The sequence below is a fragment of the Tamandua tetradactyla genome, chromosome 12 (assembly GCF_023851605.1).
Source record: "Tamandua tetradactyla isolate mTamTet1 chromosome 12, mTamTet1.pri, whole genome shotgun sequence".
Classification (NCBI taxonomy): domain Eukaryota; kingdom Metazoa; phylum Chordata; class Mammalia; order Pilosa; family Myrmecophagidae; genus Tamandua; species Tamandua tetradactyla.
The window spans coordinates 19317244-19340612 of NC_135338.1; the positions used below are offsets into that span (position 1 = coordinate 19317244).

The window sequence follows — 23369 nt, forward strand, 5'->3', positions numbered from 1 at the left end:
CATTGTAAGTAGGATCTTCAGAAGATGATATATTAAGTTGTGGCCAACTGAATCAGGTTAGGCTTTACCCTGGATTACAAGAGTCCTTTATAACCAGAATGAAACTTGGACATAGAAATCCATGGGAGATGCAAGAAGTGGAAATCGGAATGGATGAGAAAGGAGAGGACATTAGTATGTGATAGAAAAACCAAGGAATCCCAAGGATTGCTGGCAGCCATCCCCAGAAAATGCCACAGGCTTCAAGAACAAGCATCACCTTGCTGACATCTTAATTTTGGACTTCCCCTATCCTCAAGACTATGAATCAATATATTCCTGTTGATTAAGCCAACCCATTGACTGGTTTGTTTCAGCAGATGGAAAACTAAGACATCCCATTTGCTCAGAACTCTCCAGTTTCATTGAAAGTCTGGCATTGAGGAAAACTCTCAGTCCTGGGTAAATTGAAAAAATTGGTCACCCTAGAACTGTGAAACTTTTTAAAAGTCACTTACTTTCTCTAATTCTTGGTTTTCTAATCTATGAAATAGGAGGAATAGTAGTGCCTGCCTCATAGGGTTGTTTATAGAGCTTAAATGAGTTAATACATGCCAGCAATTAGTACATAAATAATTAAGTAAATCCTGCTGTTATTATTATTAGTTAGTATAGGCTTGTTTTGATTTAGGGAATCAAATGACAGGTGAGGATCAGAACCATATTGGAATGTTAGTGACAGAGTTCAAGGTCCTAATACAGTGTCATTCCATGGCTAAAGCTTCCCCCATCCCTGACCATCCCTCAGTCATTTACAGGACAGAAACCTGGGATGGCAAAGTGGGGGTACAAAGCCCTTCTAAACACAAACCAAGACTCTGTGGCATGTGGTATTTTTGTTTGGTGAAATTGTGCTTTGGGCAATGGTGACAAAATAGACAGAACAAGAGTACGATTGCCCAGTGTTCTAGGGGCAGGGCTGCACCTAGTTATATTTGTCCAGCTTGAGACAGGGCAGGACAGAGGACCCAAACATTGAGTTTAGCTGTTGGACTGTTAGCATGCTTTTGGAAGAACTGTTTTATAAGATAGAACTGCATGAGGTCTGTGTTAGTTAGATTCAGTTGTCAACTTAGCCAGTGAGCATACCTAGTCTTGTTGCTGTGGACATAAGCCAATGGTACGAGAACCTCATTTGTTGCTAATTACATCTGCAGTTGGCTAGGAGGCATGTCTGCTGCAATGAGTGACTTTTGACTTAATTGGCTGTGCTTAAATGAGAGAACGAATGTAGCACAGCCTAAGAAGCTGCATTCCTCATCTCGGCCTTGCAGCTCAGCCCAGGCCTTTGGAGATGCAGAAAGAAGTCACCGGGGAAAGTTGTTGGAACCCAGGGGCCTGGAGAGACCAGCAGAGACCATCCTGTGCCTTCCACTTAAGAAAGAACTCAGTGGAAAGTTAGCTGCCTTTTCTGATGAACCAACAAAATAAATCCCCTTTTATTAAAAGCCAATCCATCTCTGGTGTGTTGCATTCTGGCAGCTAGCAAACTAGAACAAGGTCCTATCTTTATGTTACTAAACACACATCTGTAGCAAGATAGAGCTATTCACAGAGGAATTTATTAAAACATTTTCTAAGTAGAATTTTGTAAATTTAGTCATTCACTAAAATGTATTGAATTCTTAGATACTGTGCTAGGGACTCAGGTATAAATGAGACAACTCTTGTCTCCAAGTATCTTCCAGTCTGGCATGATGATAATACAAGGTAGAAGCCAGTGAATAAGGTTTGTCACTGGCTGATTAACTGTTTTACATAGCTTTTCACATAAAGGTGGTGTTGTGACACATTCAGAGGGATCAGGTATATTAGTCTTGGGCCTGTCCCGGGGCTTTGACACCAAGTGTATGGTCTTTGTACTCTGGCCCATTGGCAAGGGTAAAGGAAACAAAGTAGTCAAAACATAAGGTCAGATGGCAAGGCAAGGGTAGCTCAGTGGTAGAATTCTTGCCTGACATGAGGGCAGATACAAATAAACTGTCTCAACCCCTGTTTTATTTATTCCCAGAAACCTCTTCTAGTGCCTGAGGTAGTTGGCACTCAGTATATAGTGGATGAATAAATGAATGAAGTTAAATAACTAAACCCTGAAGATAATTACATTGGTGTTGCCATTATTGGGCTTGGCTTGCTTTCAAAATTCTCATGGTATTACTTTAGAATTTCCATTACTTACTAATTTGCGTGATTGAGATTTTTATGTTGACTGGCACATAAATAGTCAACAAATGTTACTCTTCTTTCTATTTTTTCCAGTTAAGAAAAAATATTCTGTTATCAGGTAGAAATCTATGTTAAGAAATAATATTGAAACTATCTTACTGTTCAGATAAGAAATCTGAAGTGTTTTCCCATAAAGAATGTTTTAGGTTTTTCAACAACGACCAGCACATAACACAATTGGATAACTCTGCTTTAATCTTTGGTTTCTTCCCCAAATTAAGACCATATTCCTTTACCAGTGTTACCAACTTCTAGATAAGTAAAACTTAATTTTAAGGATAATAGATATGAGTTTGGAGCAAAAAGAACTTTATAAAAAGATAGACTGGAAGGTTTACATTGATTATGATGTGTTTCTACACACTTAGAAAAAACTATTGCTTCTCTGTCTTTTTTTCCCAACTGCTCTTTTCAAGTGGTATTTATGTTATTCTTGGCTTGGGCAGACACCGGGAATGGAACCCGGGTTTCCAGGAGCCAGTGGTATTTATCTTTAAAACCATTTTCTGTTGAGAGACGCATTAAAATTCCATATGATTGTTAACCAAATTTTTAAAAAGACCATGCAAATGGAATTGCTTTTTTGTTTTGTGACCCAATATGTTTAACTGGAACAAAGTTCAATCCTTAAGAATCGTGAGTAGATGATTAGAACTCCAAACACCAGATTGGGTAGATAATGTCCTGCAGATGGTTTTTTGGAGTTTTTAAAAAATCATGAAAATTTAATGCTCGCATTGAATTATTGATATAACAATCGGTTGCTGGTTCCTTTTCCAGGACACCTTGTTTTTGGCTTCCACTTGCATTTTATGAAATCTTGGAGAATGAAGAATTGCAGTATCATCTGCAGACTTTTGATTTGTTTATTGATTGTGTTTTACCCAGGTCATTTTGACTGTTCATATACTAGCTTGTTTATGGACTCTACTTTGCTCTCAAACATGACAAATCCATTTCAGACTATTCAAAAAGGACTGTGATGGTGTCTAAAGTTTAGATGGAATATGTAGAAAGTCAAATAACTGAATTTATTTGGCTGAACATCAAGATTCCTGTCTTTGGAAATTCATTACCTATTTTTTAGCCTATATAGATTTTCCATAGCCTTCAAGATTGAGCTCAAATCCATTCAGTTCTGTGAAAGTTCCCCTTTCTTTAAGAATTTTACTATCTGTGAAGTCTAGTGCTCAGGGTTATACTTAACCCTGTAAATGAGCCCCAGTAAATGTTCACTATTTCTTCATAGCATCTGCTCAGACCATTGACTTTTTTTCTCAGCCTCCGTTTTGTTGAATCCTACTCCTTCTTTGCTTAGTTTTCAGCTAGCTCTGCCAGTTTGTCATATAGGCTTGGCACAAAGAAGTACATTTCATTAGGCTGTTTTCAAATACCTATGTTGTAACTTAAAAATATCTTCTAAAAATTTTGTATCCCTACATTGTTTCCATCTTTGTCAATTGTGACTGATGCTGCTACATCCATCAATAGATGAATGAATAAATAAAATGTAGTATATACATGCAATGGAACATTATTTAGCCATAAAAAGGAATGACACTCTGATACATGTGGCAACATGAATGAGCCTTGAAGACATCACATTGAATGAAATAAGTCAGACACAAAAGGACAAATGTATGATCTCACAGCTATGAACTAGTTAGAATAAGCAAATTCATACAGTCAGGTGGTGGTTTATAAGTTACCAGAGGCTGGGGAAGGAGCAGGGAATAGGGAGTTAAAACTTAATTGGTACACTTACCCCTAGAATGAGCTGAGACTTAGCATCAAGGGATTGAGAAAATCTTCTCGACCAAAAAGGAGAAGAGTGAAATAAGGCAAAATAACGTGTCAATGGCTGAGAGGTTCCAAACAAAGTCGAGAGGTTATCCTGGAGGTTATTCTTACACATTAAATAGATATCAACTTGTTAGTCAAGATGTAATGGAGAGGCCAGAAGGAACTGCCTGAAAATGTACAGCTGTGTTCCAGTAGCCATGTTTCTTGAAGATGATTGTATAATGATACAATGATTGTATAATGATACATCTTTCACAATGTGACTGTGTGATTGTGAAAACCTTGTGTCCAATGCTCCTTTTATCTACCTTATCAACAGACAAGTAAGACATATGGAATAAAAATAAATAATAGGGGGACCAAATGTTAAAATAAATTTAGATTGAAATACTAGTGATCAATGAAAGGGAGGGGTTAGGGGTATGGTATGTATGATTTTTTTTCTGTTTTCATTTCATTTTCCAAATAGATGCAAATGTTCCAAGAAAAACAAAAACAACTTAATTGGTACAGAGTTTCTATTTGAGGGTGATGGAAAAGCTTTGGTAATAGATAATAGTGATGGTAGCACAACATTGTGAATTTAATTAACACCACTGAATTACAGATTTGAATGTGGTTATAAAGGGAATTTTAGGTTGTATATATGTCACTAGAATAAAAAGTTTTTAAAAACCCATAAAGCTGTACAACATAAACAGTGAGCCCTAATGTAAACTATGGACTGTAGTTAATAGCATAACATAATATTGTTTCATCAATTGTAAAAAGTTACCACACTAATGCAAGCTGTTAATGTCAGGAGAAACTGTGTGTGTGTTTGTGTGTAGGGGAGGGGTGGTATATGGGAACTCTTTTATTCTGCATGCTTTTTCTGTAAACCTGCAATTTCTCAAATAAAGAAATAACGTCCCTGAGCCTCAATGGCCTCATTAAAAAGTCACAGGCTCCAAGGATGTTCTTTGCAACATTATTCATAATAATAGCAAAAAACAAAACAAACAAGGCAACATAAGTGTCCAACAAAAGAGGAATATTTAAATGAATTTTACAACATTCATTTTATGGAGGAGTAACTTAAAAAATTTATTAGGTAGATCTTTATATACCTAAATGGAAGAGTGCCCCTGATATAGTAAAAAGTAGGTATTGAAGCAAAATATATAGTGTGAGCCCATTCATATAGAAAATAATAAATATTTACGACTCCCCAAATATTATCAGTTGTTACTTCTGAGGAATAGGAATACAGATAGGGGCTTTTGCTTTTTATTTTTCATTTCACATGAGCAGGCACCAGGAAATGAACCTGGGTCTCCAATATGGCAGGCAAGAATTCTGCCACTGAGCCACCATCACTCCACCCTAGCTTTTTAATTTATATAATTCTGTATTTGAAAACTTTTTATAATGATCACATATTATTTATTTACTTTTAAAAAATCACAAACTCATATGACATAAATCCAAAATCTGTATGGTGCCATTGTGGGAAGTTACTATGACGCTAATGATTCAAGTCACTTCTGTGCTCTAAAACAATCATTGCTAACCATCTTGTCTCCAAAAGCACCGGGCTGGCTTCATAATTCCAGCTTCCTCATCTGGCTGGAGTTCCCACTGCTTCCAAAATGCTCTTGTTGGAGTCTGTAAAGCTGTAAAGCTTCCTCATTGCTTTACCTTTGCCTTTGCTATTATTTATGTCCCTGAAATGACTTCCTACTGCTTCCCTCCATCTATCCAAAATCCTAGTATTTTTAAAGCCCCAGTTCAAGTCTCTCTTTCCTCACAAAGGCAATCCTTCTCCAAATTCCTAAAAGTACAGTATATTTTTATTTGTCATCATGTAGGTAGATTACAATATGACAATGTAACATTTTGCTTACCCCCTTAGAATGTACAGTTGATTGAAATTTTGCATTAACATCAGAAATGGTGTGTGTGTTTTAAATTTATAACTGATTATTTATCATTCTTCTTCCTGGGAGAAAAAAGAAAAGAAAATGGGAAAATAATAAATCTCCATGTCATTTCCTGATTGAACACATGAAGCCTCTTGGATCAATAGTCCCAGACTTCAATGACATGTCAACAGCTGAGTAATTATACTGCTTTCCAGTTTGCATCAACTCAGATCTAATAGTCCAAAGGGACAAAATGACCATTGTTGCTGATTGTGGTAGTTAGATTCAGTTGTCAACTTGGCCAGGTGAAGGTACTTAGTTCTGTTGCTGTGGACATGAGGCAATTGTACATAGCTCATTACATCTGCAGTTGGCTAGCAGGCATGCCTGCTGCAATGAATGATGTTTGACTTAATTGGCTGGTGCTTAAATGAGAGACTCAATGTAGCACAGCCCAAGCAGCTCAGCATACCTCATCTCAGTCCTCGCAGCTCAGCCCAGACCTTTGGAGATGCAGAAAGGAATCACCCCTGGGAAAGTTGTTGGAACCCAGAGGCCTGGAGAGAAGGCCAGCAGAGATTACCCTAAGCCTTCCCATGTAAGAAAGAACCTCAATTGAAAGTTAGCTGCCTTTCCTCTGAAGAACTAATGAAATAAACCCCCTTTTATTAAAAGCCAATCTGTCTCTGGTGTGTTGCATTCCAGCAGCTAGCAAACTAGAGCACTGATGAAGGACATTAATCCTTTTGGCAATTTTCTTGATTTGTATGGTTACCTTTGGGACCCATCTTTTAAACACATAGCGGAATGAATTTTCTACTTCGTTTTTGATCTTGTATGTGTGTGCACGTGTGTTCAAGTCAATGGGTTTGGCCTTTGAGTCTATCAAGTCTTGTGCTCTGAATTCCAGTTTTATTTTAATTTATCCCAAGATGTCATTTACCTGTTGTTGTTTTAGCAACCTGCATTCCACCATGAGGATTAGAAATTCTCAATACCCAAAATTAAACCTCAAATATGCCATGACTAGCAGAACATCAGAGTTAGATTTTGAAACTTGAGGCAGAAGGCTCACTGTGTAGAGGCAAACTGGTAGTTAGTTACTGATAATTACAAAATTAAAGCATTCTTAAATGTACAGGCAACTTAAAAACTTGTTCTGCCTAAGAATTTTTGAAATCAATTTTGCTGTATTCTCAGTAAAAAAAAAATGACTTCTAGCATATACTCTCTCTTCCCACAAATTTACATAAGAAATGAACATTGATCAGCTCTTGAGTCTACTTTATGCAGAGGTGGTTTCTTTCTCTTCTCTTGCATCATTAGCTGTGATGTGATTCCAACTCAGACCCATCCAGCTTTGCATGAGAAGCCTGCCACAAACCATTCATAGGTCTTCTTCAATCCTCACAGAAATTCCAAGAACAGTACACGATCTGGAAAATCCATGTAAAATATTTAGCCTTCCCTTTGTACCAGCAAAGAAATTTGAATTTTTTCTTTCTCTTTTATGGGAGAAACATATTCCATTTATATCAAAAGATATTTTTAAAAAATAACCTTTGAAACTTACTGTGGGTGCTCACCATTAGCCTGTGGTACATCTGTGCCGGCCTTTGCTTGTCATCTGTGGCTTCCACAAAACTCTCCCCAAATTCCCATTTGATTTCTTATGCCACCAGCAATATATTGAAACTGTGATGGAGAAAATCACAATGTGGAAGGGATAACTATAGTAAGTGTGTAGTTTAAATGTAATTTTTTTGTAAGTGTGTGGGATTTATTCTTTTTTTCTGTAAACCTTTTTTTTATTGTGAATATAACATAAATGCAGAAAGGCAATAAATTTCCAAGTACATTTTAACAAGTAGTTATAGAACAGCTTTTAAAGTTTGGTATGGGTTACAGTTCCACAATTTTTTGTTTTTTCTTCTAGCTGCTCCAAGACACTAGAGACCAACAGAAATATCAATATAATGATTCAGCACTTATATTCATTTGTTAAATACTATCTTTTCTGTTATACTCCTCCTTCTCTTTATTATTTATTTAGTTTTTGCATGGGCAGGCACTGGAAATCAAACCCAGGTCTCCAGCATGGCTGGTGAGAAATCTGCCACTGAGCTACCATCGCACTGCCCACTTGCCCTTCTCTTCAAATAACATATATACACAAAAGCAATACATTTCATAGTACATCGCAACAATTAGTTATAGAACAGATTTCAGAGTTTGGTATGGGTTACAATTTCACAATTTTAGGTTTTCATTTCTAGCTGCTGTAAGGTTCTGGAGGCTAAAAGAAATATCAGTATAATGATTTCACACATACTCATTTGTTAAACTCAACCTTCTCTGTATAACTCCTCCATCACCTTTGATCTTTCTCCCACTCTTTAGGGGTATTTTAGGGGTAAAACACACTAACTTTTTCATGTTGAAAGGGACTGTCAATAATACGGGACAGGGCTATGGAGCTGGTTGATGTTCTATAAGGACTGACCCCTCTGCGTTTTAGGACTTATGTGGTCCAGGGACCCATCTGGAGGCTGTAGGTTTTGGAGAGTTACCCCAGTGCATGGAAAATTTATAGAATCTTATATAATGCCCTAGGTAGTCTTTAGGATTGACAGAAATGACTTTCTGGCAAATTATGCTAGGAAGCAATGTCTAACTGAAGCATGCGTAAGAGTGACCTCCAGAGTAGCCTCTTGACTCTATTTGAACTCTCTCTGCCACTGATACTTTATTTGTTACACTTCTTTTCCCCCTTTTGGTCAGGATGACATTGTTGATCCCACGGGGCCAGGACCAGACTCATCCCTGGGGGTCATCTCCCATACTGCCTAAATGTAATTTAAGTATTTTCAATGTTGTTATCATTATCTTCATTTTTAAAATGAGGAACCTGGGACTCGAAGGGTTTACTAACTTTCTGAATGTCAGGAATTTGATGGAAATGAAGCTCTGTGTACCAGGTCCTCTTATGCCAGTATGTCTCTACCACAGCATGCCACACCCCAAAGCACACCACACTGCACACAGAGTCCTGTCACACCATACCACTTTCCCTGTCTTGTCACATCACAGCAAAGCCCAGCACACTGTACCACACCACATCCTGTCGTGCCACACCACTGCATGTCAGACCACACTACATACCACATCTAGCCACACCATGTGCCATTAGGCTTCAGTCACCATCTGCATTTTTCCTTCCTCATGTGCCCCAGTCCTCCCCACTACATCACTTTACATGACATTGTTTTAGAACCCAGTGGCCCATGTTTAAATCCCCAGTATTGGTATAATATCCAAGACTTTCAGCATAGACTGGGGACTGGTATCTAAGTATGCAAGCTAGTTACAACAAAGCAGACACTTTGGCCAATGCTTTTGCTTAAGTTACTAAAGACCTATATAGGTATGATTTGGGGGATTATGGTGGAGGGACATTCTATATTTTTATTTCTTCTTATAATGGAGAGTCAATATCTTGTGCAGACTACTTAATCACTCCTATTGCTGCTGGTTCAATTCAACATAACAGTTGAAACTTCAATAACTGATGGTATTTTGGTAGGGCCCCAGCTTGCTGAGAAATAACTTGAGTGTGAATTATAACAAAGGACCCTAATCTCCCAACCAACTGATCAAAGAACTGAGGCTTGGCAAGCAGACAAAGGTTGAAGTCCAATCCCTACTTGCCCTTAGCAGGGTGCCTGTAACCCACCCTGCGTTCTTTTGGCACAGGTCTGTGTCCATCAGAAGAAGGGAACTTTTTCCCCTAGATACTGTATGGACTGGTGACAGCCCTGCAAAGGATGGCCTGTGCTGCATGGCTCTCCATCTCCCTTTATAAAACATTCTATTGGGAAGAGTCTAACTCCGGCTTCAACTTGATCTTGTAGATTATTCCATTCTAGGGACTCTTTCAATCTTCTTAAATAATAGATGTGGATCTGAGACAATTACCATGAAATGAAAACAGTTCCTTGCTTGTAACTTTCATGTCTTTCAGGGTTATGATATACACCCAGTGCTGTGGCTAAAAGTGCACTTTGAATTTTGTTGTTGATTAAGGGGGCAGCAGGTATAAAAGTAGGTGAATAAAAACAGGAAATGTAACTCAAGGGAATCAAAACTGTAGGGGAAATAGTCTCACTGACCCTCTCTATCCTTTTCAGCTTATGTTCGGTTCCAGGTCAGAATTTAAAGGAATAGTGACAAGCTAGAACATATTCCCTGGTTGTAATCAGTGTGAGGATGAGTCTGGAAATATATTCATTGATTAGTTCCTCAAGTACTTATGAAGAAAAATATATGTGCCAGGCAGTGTGCTTAGCATGAAAGAAGAGTGAAGCACAAGCTCCAGTGCATATTTTCTAGGCACTTACAAAATAGTATGAGGAAAACACAATGTGAAAAAGAGAATGAATAAGGTTCTAGCTGAATCATGGAAAGACTAAGAGAGTACGTATCTGTCTTCAGTGTTGAAGGGCTCTCCTGTGGAAGAAGGAAGCTGGGCTGGGACTTCCCGTCACAGCTTACATGGTGTCATTACTACCATCCTACACTGTTTTCCTTTTCTTTGTTTTTAAATGGAATTAAATTTTTAAATAGTAATATATCTGCTCAGTTGAAAAGAAAAACTATTTTTTAAAAAGAAGTACAAACTGAAAATCTCCTTTCCATTTCTGTCACTTTCTACCTGAATCCCCCCTATATCTAATCACTTTATTCTTTCCTACAGCTACACAGTATTCTATTTGTAGAGGTAGGTAATTTGTTTGACTATGCCTTAATGATGGATATTTTAGTTGTTTCTAATTTTATAATTGCAAACTATTATGAATAACCTTGTTCATACTCATTTTGAACATGCGCAGGTGCCTTAGTTTTGTAGCACTGCTATAGCAAAGTACCACAAAATTAGATGGCTTAAAATAACAGAAATTTATTGTCTCACAGACCTGGAGCTAGAGGTCTGAAACCAAGTAATCTTTCAAAGTCTGTGAGGAAGAATCTGTTCCATGTCTCTCTCCTAGTTTTTGGAGGTGGCTTGCTGGTAATCCAAGGCATTCTCAGTTGTCACATGACATTCTCCCTTCTCTCTCTGTCTCCTTGTGTCCCAAATTCCTTTTATAAAGACACCAGTCTTATTGGATCAAGGGTCCACCCTACTCCAGTATGACCTCATTTTAACTAGCCTGATTCCATCTGTGATGACCTTATTTAAGAATAAGGTCATTACATTCTGAAGTCCTGGAGATCAGGATTTCCACATATCTTTTCTGGGGTAACACGATTCAATCCATAATAGCAAGTATGTCAATAAATTTCCTGTAGGTGAGACTGGTGGTTCAAAAACTAAACACAGGATTCAGAGACATGCATTTTTATTCCCAGGCCTGGACTCTTAACCACAACACTTACTGATAATTTAGATTTGCATAGCAAAGCACTGAGATCCCCAACAATGGAAGTATTCAAACTAAGGTTGGGAGATGCTCAATCAGGAACCTTGTAGATAAGATTCTGGTGTTGGGAAAGTGTTTAATTAGATGACTTGAAAGCACCTTCCAACCACAGATTCCTTATTTTTTTCTGATAGTGATATGCCTGATCAGAAAGATGAACCATAATATAAAGTGCCAGGGCTCCACAGGGACCTTCCTGCTCTAATTATGTTCCCCCAACAGACAGAGCTACCCCAGTACTACTTACTGCACTGAGCCAGACTGACCCAAATTTCCAGTTACAAACAGTGGGTTCTTAATCAATTTTTGTCACACACTAAGTTACTAAGCCTGCATGTGATTGGGACTGTGCTTCTTTTTTTGCACATGGTAAGTATTAAGGGAATCTTTTGAATGAAAAGTTAATACTTGATTGATGATTAAGTTATACTTAAATCTCTTGACTGTAACTCAGTATGGATAATGTGGAGGTAACCACCTAATCAGTAGCCTTTGAGCTCCTGCTATGTAAAAAGTTCAGTACTAGGTACTCAGGGATGTAAAGATATGTAAGATACAGTTATTGACAAGTGTACAAAAAAAAGGGAGCTGACAACAGAGGCAGAAAAGCTAATGAGGGCCAAATGGCTACAACCCTTGGAGTAAAGATGAGGAAGAAATTACAGAGGTGTCAAGTAATAGGGAAATATTTCTCAGAGGAGGTGAGACTTTATTTGGATTTGGGGAGAAGCAAACGAGCCTTTCGGTTGAGAGGAAGGGCTTGAGAAAAGGCATAGAAGTAGAAAATCTCATGGTGTGTTTGGGAGATTCAGTCTGAAAAATAAAACCATAGAGCTAGACTGGGGCCCTACTGAAGAGGTTCCTGAATTCTAAGCCAATGGATGGGCAATGCCTTTGGAAGAGGGAGGTGACATGGTGAAAGTGCTGTTTGAAGAAGATGAATATGCCAGCCTTGTGGGAAGAGATGAGGCTGGAAGCAGAAGACAGCTTAGGATATTATCATAGTAATGGGAGTAGGTGATGAAAGGTCACTGGGGAGGTAGCTGTGGAATGAGAAGGAAGAGAGAGAGGTCAGGTAAAAAGAATTATGGGAATTACCAAATAATTCTAAGTAGGAAGAGGGAGCAAAAGAGCTATCAAAATAAAGTGCAGAAATGTACAGCACACAATTTTTGCTACTATTCATGTTATTATAACATGGAAGAAATATGACCAAGAACTATATTTTTCTCTTTGGAAATCAGAGAGAGCAAAATTCTTCCAACATGTGATTAATAGAAAGATTATTTCATTTTGTTCCAAGGTAGTTCTTTGCATGGTAGAGTTAACCTAAGAGTTTGCTCTGCATTGAAAATATTGAGTACAATGCTTTTTTTCTGTTTTCAGTTTATTTTTTTCTGTTGTCTTTTTATTTCTTTTTCTGAATTTATGCAAATATTCTAAGAAATGATCATGAGGATGAATATGCAACTATGTGATGATATTGTGAAGTACTGATTATATATGTAGAACGGAATGATCATATGTTAAGAATGTTTTTGTTCATTTGTTGTTAAATTTTTTTTAATTAATAAATTAAGTGCAATACATCTAAAAAAGAGGTGGATGAATTAAATAGTGGTGATGGTTTCACAACTCCATGAATATACTAAAAACTGCTAAATTATACAATTTAAAAGTGAATTTTATGATGTGGGAATTATATGTCAATAAAATCATTTTAAAAAAAGCAAGGGGGAGCCTCTATAGGGTTTTTTTTTGTTTTTTTTATTAATTAATGGAAAAAAAGAAATTAACCCAACATTTAGAAATCATACCCTTCTATAGGGTTTTAACTATTTTTTCTTAAGATCTAAGTAAATAATAAATAATTCATCTCCTTTACCAACCTCTAAATATCTGTGTGATTGTTCCTCAAAGAAGGCCACTGAATCACATTTCCACAGCGCATTTCCACCTATGAACTGCAGGCAAAGCCTGCCTCACGCTGAAAAGCTCATCATTCCATCTCAGTACTCTGCAGCTTTATGCTTTCCAAGGCCCTGCTGAAAGCATTATGCTTTCCAGGGCAGGTAGTGGCCTTTCTGCCAGGCCATGTCCTTTCTGCTCTAAACAAATTTTCTGCTAAAGTGAAAACCCTGCAGTCTGTGCAAGCCCTGACTCTTTTTAGGGAAAAAAAAAAACTTGTTGAATCATTTTTTGTTTGTTTTTAAAAGGAATTTTTTTTTTTAGAGAATTTGTGAGTTTACAGAACAACCATCCATAAAATACAGGACTACTGTACACCATCCATCAGCTACAGCTTGTATTGGTGTGGAGTTTTTGTTACTTAATGATAGCACTTTTTAAAATTATTATTAAAATAGAGTTATCTTTGTTACAATTGGTGAAAGATTATTACCATAGTTCTTGCATCCATTATTTACATTAGGTCTATTTTTTCACATGTATCACTCTATTATTATAACCTTGTATTAGCATCATACATTTGTTATAACCCAATGAAAGAACATTCTTTTGCTTGTACTGTTAACCACAGTCCATCTTCCACAGCAGAGTTCACTGTGAAGTACGGTTCTGTTTTCACTTTTAATTTTTATTCTGGTAACATATACATTGTAAACTTTCCTCTTTTAACCACATTCACCTATGTAGTTCAGTTCTTTATATTACACTCACTATATTCTGCTACCATCACCACCATCCATTTCCAAACCTTTACCATCAGCCTACATAGAAATTTTGTACAAGTTAAACATCAACTCCTTACTCTCTAACTCTAATCTATCTGGTGACTTATATTATAGATTCTAATTCTTTGAGTTTGCTTATTGCAATTAGTGAATAACAGTGAGATAATGCAATAGTTGGTCTTTTGTATTTGGCTTATTTCACTCAGCATGATATCCTCAAGCTTCATCCATGTTGTAGCATACATCAGGAATTCATTCCTTCTTACAGCTGAAAAATATTCTATCTGATGTATATACCACATTTTGTTTATCCCTTAATTGGTTGATGGACACTTGGGCAGCTTCCATCTTTTGTCAAGTGTGAATAATGCCACTACAAACATTGGTGTGCCAATGTCTATTCGAATCCCTGCTTTCAGTTCTTCTGGGTATATGCCGAGTAATGGGATTGTCAGATCATATAGCAATTCTATACTTAGCTTCCTAGGGAAGGGCCAAACTTTCCTCCACAGCACTATTTTACATTCCCACCAGCAATAAATGAATATTCTGATTTTTCCACATCCTCTCTAACACTTGTAGCTTTCTTTCTTTCTTTTTGAATAGTGTTCATTCTAGTGGGCATGAAATGACATCTCTTTATGGCTTTGATTTGCATTTCTCTAAAATCTAGTGATGTTGAGCATCTTTTCATGAGCTTGTTAACCATTTGTATATCCTCTTTGGAAAAATGTCCATTCAAGTCTTTTGCCTATTTTTAATTGGGCTGTTTTTCTTTTTATTCTTGAGTTGTAGGATTTCTTTATATATGCTGGATATTAAACCCTTATCAGATATGTGGTTTTCAAATATTTTCTACCATTGAGTTTCTACTTTTTTACTTTCTTGACCAAGCCCTCTGAAACACAAAAGGTGTTCATTTTGAGATGGTCCCATTTATCCATTTTTCTTTCATTGCTTGTGCTTTGGATATAAATATTGAGAAACAATTTCCTATAACAAGATCCTGAGGATGCTTCCCTACATTTTCTTCCATGAGTTTTATTGGCCTGTTTCTTATATTTAGGTCTTTGAACCATTTTAAATTAATTTTTGTATAAGGTGTGATATATTGGTCATCTTCTTTCTTTTGCTTGTGGGTATCCAGTTCTCTAAGCACAATTTATTGAGGATCCTATACTTTCCCTGTTGAGTTGACTTGGCAGCCTTGTCAAATATCAATTGGCCAAAGATGTGAGGGTCTATTCTGAAACTGTCAATTCAATTCCATTGGTCAATATATCTAACTTTATGCCTTACCATGCTATTTTGACAACTGTAGCTTTGTAATATGCTTTAAAGTCAGGACATGTGAGTCCTCCAATTTCATTCTTTTTCAAGATGTTTTTTGGCTGTTCAGGACCACTTATCTTTCCAAATAAATCTGATAGTTGGCTTTTCCATTTCTGCAAAGTAGGCTGTTGGAATTTTTATAGGGATTGCATTGGATCTGTAAATTAATTTGGGTAGAATTGACTTCTCAATGATATTTGGTCTTCTAATCCATGAACATGAAATGTTGTTCTATTTATCTAATCTTTGATTTCTTTTAACAATGTTTTATAGATTTCTTTGTGCACTTCCTTTACATCCTTGGTAAATTTATTCCTAGATATTTCATTCTTTTAGTTGCTATTTTAAATGGATTTTTTCCCTTTATTTCCTCCTCAGATTGCTCTTTACTAGTGTATAGAAACACTACTGATTTCTGCGTGTGGATCTTGTATCCTCCCACTTTGCTGAATTCATTTATTGTGTCGAGTATTTTGTTGTAAGTTTTTTTAGACTTTCCATATATAGGATTATATAATTTGCAAAGATGAAAGTTTTACTTTTTCCTTTCCAATTTGGGAAATTTTATTTCTTTTTCTTGTCTGACTGTTTTAGCTAGAAATTCTAACACAGGTGTTGAATAACAGTGGTGACTGTTGTCTTGTTGCAGATCTTAGAGGAAAAACTATCAGTCTTTCCTTATTGAGTATGATCTTAGCTACAGCATTTTCATTCATTTTTGGGAAGTTTCCTTCTATTCCTATTTTTCAAAGTGTTTTCATCAAGAAAGGTACTAGATTTGTCAAATGCCATTTCTCCATCAATTGGAATGATCATGTAGTTTTTTCCCCTTCAATTTGTTAATGTGGTGTATTACATTAAGTGCTTTTCTTGTGTTGCAGAATCATCCATGCATACTGAGATAAAACCCCCTTGATCATGGTGTATCAATGCTTTAATGTGCTGTTGGATTTGCCACTCTTTTTTTTTTTTTTTGCATGGAAAGGCACTGGGAATCAAACTTGGGTTTCCAACAAGGCAGGCAAGAACTCTGCCTGCTGAGCCATTGTGGCCCACCCTGTGCTGTTGGATTTCATTTGCAAGTATTTTATTGAAGATTTTTGCATCTATATTATTAGAGAAATTGGTTTGTAATTTTCCTTTCTTGCAGTATCGTTATGTAACTTTGGCTTTAGGGTGATGTTGGCTTCATAGACTGAATTAGGTAGTGCATTCCCTCCTCTTTTTTCCATTCTTATAGCAACTTTATCTTAACTTTGGCTTTAGGATGATGTTAGCTCAGAATAAATTAGGTAGCATTTCCTCCTCTTCAATTTTTTGGAAAAGTTTGAGTAGGATTGGTATTAATTCTTCTTGGAATGATTAGTAGAATCCACCTGTGAAGCCATCTGATTCTGGGCTTTTCTTTGTTGGGAGGATTTAGATGATTGAGTCAATCTCTTCAGTTGTAATTGGTCTGTTGAGGTTTCTGTTTCTTCTAAAGTCAGTGTAGATTGTTCATGTGTTTCTAGGAATTTGTTCATTTATCTGAATTGTCTAATTTGTTGGCATACAGTTATTCATAGTATCTTCTTATGAGCCTTTTTATTTCTGTGAGGTCAGTAGCAATGTTGTCCACCCTTCATTTCTAATTTTATTTATTTGAATCTTCTCTCTTTTTTTTTCATTGCTAAGGGTTTGTCAATTTTATTGATTTTCTCAAATAACTAACTTTTGGTTTTGTTAATTCTATTGGTTTTTATTCCCAATTTTATTTATTTTACTTTAATCTTAGTTATTTCTTTCCTTCTGCTTGCTTTGGGATTAGTTTGCTCTTTTTTTAACTAGTTCCTACAGGTATGCAGTTAGGTCTTTGATTTGAGCTCTTTCTTCTTTTTTAATGTAGGCATGTAGGATTATAAATTTCCCTCACAGTACTGCTTCCACTGCATCCCATAAGTTTTTTATTTTATTTTGTTTCTCATAAATTTTGATATGTTGTGTTTTAATTTTCAATCTTCTCAAGATTTTTGCCGATTTACCTTGCAATTTCTACTTTGACCCACTGATCGTTTGAGCATGTTGTTTAACTTCCATATGTTTGTGAATTTTCCAGTCTACCCAGCTATTGATTTCCATTCATTCCATTATAATTGGAGAAAGTGTTTTGCATATTTTAATCTTTTAAATTTTTTGAGATTTGTTTTATTACCCAACAGGTCATATATCCTGAAGAATGATTCAGAGCACTTGTATGCATGTACGCTCTGTTGTTTTGGGGTGCGATGCTCTGTAAATATTTGTTTAGTCCAGCTCATTTATCATATTATTGAAGTTCTCTGTTTCTTTATTGATCATCTGTGTAGATATTCTATCTATTGATGCCTCCATTGTTATTGTAGAGGTATCTATTTCTCTCTTCAGTTTTGCCAGTGTTTGCCTCATGTATTTTGGAACACCATGATTAGGTGCATAAGTATTTAGGATTATTGTTTCTTCTTGGTGGATGGTCCTTTTTTTTTAATTTTATAGTGTCCTTTGTTGTCTCTTACAACACTTTCGCATTTAAAGTCTATTTTGTTTGATATTAGTATAGCTACCCCAGATCTTTTTTGGTTACTGTTTGCATGGAATATTTTTTCCTAACCCTTCACTTTCAGCCTATTTTTTACTTTAGGTCTAAGATGAATCTCTTGTAGAGTTAGATCATACTTTTTTCATCCATTCTAACAATCTGTGTCTTTTGATTAGAGGGGTTAAATCCATTAGCATTCAGTGTTATTGTAAAGGTAGTACTTACTTCTAATATTTTATACTTTGGTTTTTTTAATGCAATTTTGGAAATATATTCACACATCAAAGAATCCATCCAAAATATACAATCAATAGCTCACAGTATCCTTTGGTTTTTATATGTCAGATCTTATTCTTGTCTCTCTTTTTTCCCTTTTAGTTACCCCTTCTGATAATCTTCATTTCTACACTCTATCCAAGTCTCTCTCTCCTAGTCTTTTCCTTTCAGCCTGCAGAGCTCCCTATAGTATTTCTTGTATGGCAGATCTCTCATTGACAAATTCTCTCTGTTTCCATTAATCTGTGAGTATTTTAAACTACCCCTCATTTTTGAAGGATATATTTTTTTCCTAGATAAAAAATTCTTGGCTGGGAAGTTTTTCTCTTTCATTCCTTAACTATATCATACCACACCTTTCTCGTGTCCATGGTTTCTGATGAGAAATCGGAACTTACTCTTATTGTGGTTCCCTTATATGTGACAAATGACTTTTCTCTTGCTGCTTACAGGATTTTTCTCTTTTCTTCTGGCATTTGACATCTGAGTATTATGTGTCTTAGGAGTAGTTCTATTCGGATTTATTCTGTTTGGAGTATGTTGCACTTCTTGGACATGTATATTTATGTCTTTAAAGTATGGAAATTTTCAGCCATTATTTCCTGAAATATTCTTTCTGTCCCCTTTCCATTTTCTTCTCCTTCTGGTATAACCCTTGATGCTTCTGTTTGTGCATTCTGTGCTGTCATTCAAATCCCTAAGGCCTTGTTCTTCTTTTTCCATTTTTTTCTCCATCTGTTTTTCTGTTTGTAAGAGTTCAATTGTCCTGTCTTCTAGTTTGCTGAGTTTTCCTTCTGCCTATTCAAATCTGCTGTTTTATGCTTCTATTATATTTTTAAGCTTTTTTATTGTGCCTCTCATGCCTATAATTTCTGTTATGGTTCTTTTTATACTTTCTAATTCTTCTTTATGTTCACCCAGTGTCTTCTTAATATCATATATTTCTTTAGCCATATTTTCCTTTGTATCCTTGTTTTGGTTTAGGAGAGTTTTTTGAACATCATTGATTAGCTGTTCCAAATTCTATCTCCTCCAAAGTTTTAATTTCTTTCTCTGACTGGACCATATCTTCCTGTTTCTTAATATGGCTTGTAATTTTTTTGCTGATCTCTAGCCATCTGATTATCTTCACAAGTTGCTTCTGAAGGTCATTTTCTCTCTCTTGCCTAGGGTTTTATTGTTGATTGGCTTTTTGGGGGGGTGCATGATCCAGGAACTGAACCCAGGTCTCCCATATGGAAGGCGGATGTTCTAACCTCTGAACTACATGTGCACCCAAGTTTCTTCTTTGATACTTGGTTCAACTTACTCTAGACCTCTAGAATTGTCCATTGTTTAACTGATCAGATTTTTTTCAGTCCTTCTTTATCTAATTCTTGCCCTGGATATGCAGTACCATTTTAAAGATTTGTGCAGCTGTGTCACCCTTCAGGAGAATGCTTCCTTTCCTCTGTTCCTTCTCCAGGAATCTTGATCTAATATTTTTTTTGTTTTGCCCTTTTCTTTTATACTCCTTTCATTGCCTCTAGCTGCTTTTGCCTAGAGGGAAAATTCTAGTACAAGGGTCACCCTGGAGAGGATTTTCCTACGTCAGTATTTCCCAGCCCAAAGATGCCAGGGCTCATAAAGGCTCTGCCAAACAGCTCCAGAGAGCTTTTGGGAGAGGATCAGGAAGACACCCTAAATGCTTTTTGACAGTTCCATGAGGCTGGACTTTCCTGGCCTTCCCTGCAGATGGCACCCTTCAGCAAACTGTTCCCTACAGCTTTAAGGAGGTGCTGTGTATTCAAACCTTCACCACCTTCGCCCCTGCTTGGAGCAGGTATGAAGCACTGGCTATGGCAATCTTTGTCTGGTGTGGATTCGGGAAGGTTTGGAACAGTAGCTCCGAGTCAAGACCCAGCAATCTGAATGTGCTAATCAAGCACTGTGATCAGTGCTCACCTGTGCCACCCCTGTTCATGTGGAAGAGGATTTGTATGTCCCTTTCTGTCCATAGCAGGTGTCCAGGGGCTAGACATCAAGGAGGCCCACCTCAAAGTGGGGGGTGGGTGCTGGCAGCTGCCACACAGCAAGCTGCTCACAGTTCTTTACCATAGCTTTCCAGCATCTTGCACCCTTCTTCCCTGGATGCTGTACAGTGTTCTCCTGGCCGCCAGAGTCCCTAAACAGTTGTTTCATACAGTTCTGGCCTGTTCCCTAGCTGTTTTAAAGGAAGGGATGAATCCTGGAACTCCCTACTCTGCCATCTTCCCCAGAAATTCTTCTCCAAATTATATCTTATTAAGTATTAATTTTGCAGTCCTGGCAGCTAAACCCATTGTTCCAGCAGACAAGCTTTAAATAAGGCAGCAAGTTGGGGAAAGAAAGAGTAGTTACTCATAGACTTAAGCCCTGAAACATTTCAGTGTTGTTGTCTGCATTCTCAGCCAAAGCCAGTGACATGCTTCTTAGAGAATGCAGGCTCATTTTTTTTTTACCCTATTAAGTAATCACACAGATGAAAATTGGTAAAGAATGGGTGTACCTGTATTTCTCAGCACACATTTGTCATATTAGATCAAAGAGAATATTTCGAGGTGATAGGGAATGTTTTCTATATGGCATAGCCATCTTTCATAGATGTCCCTGTTGTCCAATGTGTTGCAGCCTCCTTGCTGCGAGCCTACTGATTTCTTAGTACTCAGGAGAGATGAGTGGGAGTCTTCAAGGAAAAAGCCTCAAGGCCTAACCTCTGCTCAGGCTACTGAATGTGTACACCCTAAGGAGAAAGGATTCTGGAAAAAAGTGACTGCAGGGTTTGAGTCACTGATTCTGGCCATTATTTTTTTAGTTTAAATGTACTACCCCCTCCACCCCTGTCATCACTCCAAGTTTATATTATGCTCCCCTTGCCCGTATTTTATGTTCCTAAGCTACTTAAGCCAGTACCGTGAAATCAGTGGGTTAAACAGTAGGAGTTTATTTGTTCTTGGTTTTGAGGCTAGGAAAATATTCAAATGAAGCCATCATCAAGGCAATGCTTTATCCCCAAACACTGTGGCATTCTGGCACTGGCTGCCAGTGACCCTTTGTTCTTTTGCTGCATGGCAAGGTGCATGGTGGTGTCTCCTTATCACTTTCTTCTCTTCTGGGTACTGCTTCAGCTTCTTGCTTCCTGAAGCTTTTTCTCTGTCTCTCTGAATTTTACGCCCCTATAAAGGACTCCAGTAATAGGGTTAAGATTCATCCTGACTGAGGTGGGTCACACCTTCTTAATTGAAGCAACCTCATCAAAAGATCCTTTTTACAATGCTTCCACACTCACAGGGATGGATACATCAAAGAACATGTTCTTCTGGGACACATACACCTTCAACCTACCACACCTCCTTTTAGATTTTCGATATTAAGGGGACAAATATTCCCTATGCACTGTTCGTATTGGCTCTATTCAAACAATAATTTGCTTTTTGTTTTTTAATTGAAAAATAAAGGTAAACCAGATGTTTCTCTAATAGAACAGTTCTATATCTGTGCTTAGAAAACATTTATGGTCTAATCAATCTGTCTTAGTTTCCTGGCTGCTATGATAAATAACACACAATGGATTGGCTTAACAACAGGAATTTATTGGCTCATGGTTTCAGAAGCTAAAAGGCTTACTTTCTCCATGGGTCAGTAGCGTTCTGGTTGGCCAGCAGTCTTTGGGGTTCCTTGGCTTTCTCATCACATGGAGAAGTCCCTTCCTTCCTCTCCTGAGCTCCACTGACTTCCTACTTCCTCATCTTCCCCATGGCTTCCCCTCTTCTAAGGCCTCCAGTAACAGGATTAAAACCCACCCTGATTCAATCGGCCACACCTTATCTAAAAATAACACTAACATCTTAAAGAGTCCTGCTGCGATGGGTTCACATTCACAGACATGAGATTAAGATGAAGAACATGTTTTTCTTCTGGGGTACATAATCCAACCTACCACACAGACTTCATTCCTGGCATTATCTAGGTTTCCATTTCAGAGTAGTGAAAGAGGCTTTTTGAGTTATGAAAGCCCGTCTGAAGCATAGACCCCTTACCTCAACCTTGAGGGGCCAGAATTAGTTTTACCCACAAGGGAGGAAGCTCGTCCAAGGGCACTGAACATTCCCGTTCCTCTTTTGTCTATCATTTTGGTGAATCTCAGCTATTAGTGCTCACCATATTCCTGAGAGGATCCATGTCAGTTGCATCATTAGAAAGTACTTAACGAATAGTGACCTTCTCATGGAGCTGTGCAGACAAGACAGCCTTGCACTTTGGGGATTCTACCTTCTGAAGCAGATCCCAGAAGACTACATGAGTATGGCCACATGTAACACCTTCTGGTTCAAACTATCTTGGTCAGATGTCATTAGAGATATAATAACAAACTAATGGACAGATGGTAATATGTTGCAAATGACTGTCTTCCTTGTGAAACAGAAATAATAATAAAATCAACAATTCTCATGTACTGAGTGTATACTCCATGTTAGGCACAGAACTAAGTAAATTATCTCATTTAATCCTTATAACAACCCAGTAAGGTGGGAACTACCTAAACTTTAAGTCACCAGTTGAAGAGTCACAGAGTTGAGAAATAAGAGTTTAGGGTTGACTTTTGCTTAGGGAAAGGAAAGCCATCTTGAGCAAGTCATATTTGTCCTCCCATTCCTTAGGATTGCCAAAAAGTTAAAAATCAAACATCCACCCTTTATGAGGCTGTTGAATTCATCAACCTCATGATTAGTTTTCCTGATTGTGACGTCAGTGGATATAAAAGTCTGATTTTGTCTGCACATGTTGGGACTTAATGACAATAATTTCTTCTTATTTTCATCCTTTTACTCTTAGCTTTTGACGAGATGCAGTGGATCCTTCAGTTTTTGAATTATTGTTATAAATATGTTCCTGAAAAGTTGCTTATAAATTGAAATTTTAAAAATAATACCATTTTCAGTAGACCCAGGTAACTGATCCTGCTGTGCCCTCCTTATCCAACCACCTCCTGAGGGGACATCCATGGGTTCACAGGTTGTATGTTCCCTATGTGAACCTTACT

General features: G+C 37.2%; 1 long non-coding RNA gene across 2 annotated transcripts in view; it reads right to left on the minus strand.

Annotated features, from left to right (window-relative positions):
• Positions 1 to 1996: 1996 nt before the first annotated feature.
• Positions 1997 to 23369, minus strand: part of LOC143651843 (uncharacterized) — a 72742-nt gene continuing 51369 nt past the window's right edge. The window contains exons 2-3 of one of the 2 annotated variants that reach the window (XR_013160272.1): positions 7546 to 7667; positions 1997 to 6049 (exon numbers count right to left, since the gene is read on the minus strand). This is a non-coding gene — a long non-coding RNA (uncharacterized LOC143651843). Of the gene's footprint in view, positions 7409 to 7545; positions 7668 to 23369 lie in introns of both variants that reach the window. The other variant, XR_013160271.1, reaches the window with a different exon arrangement.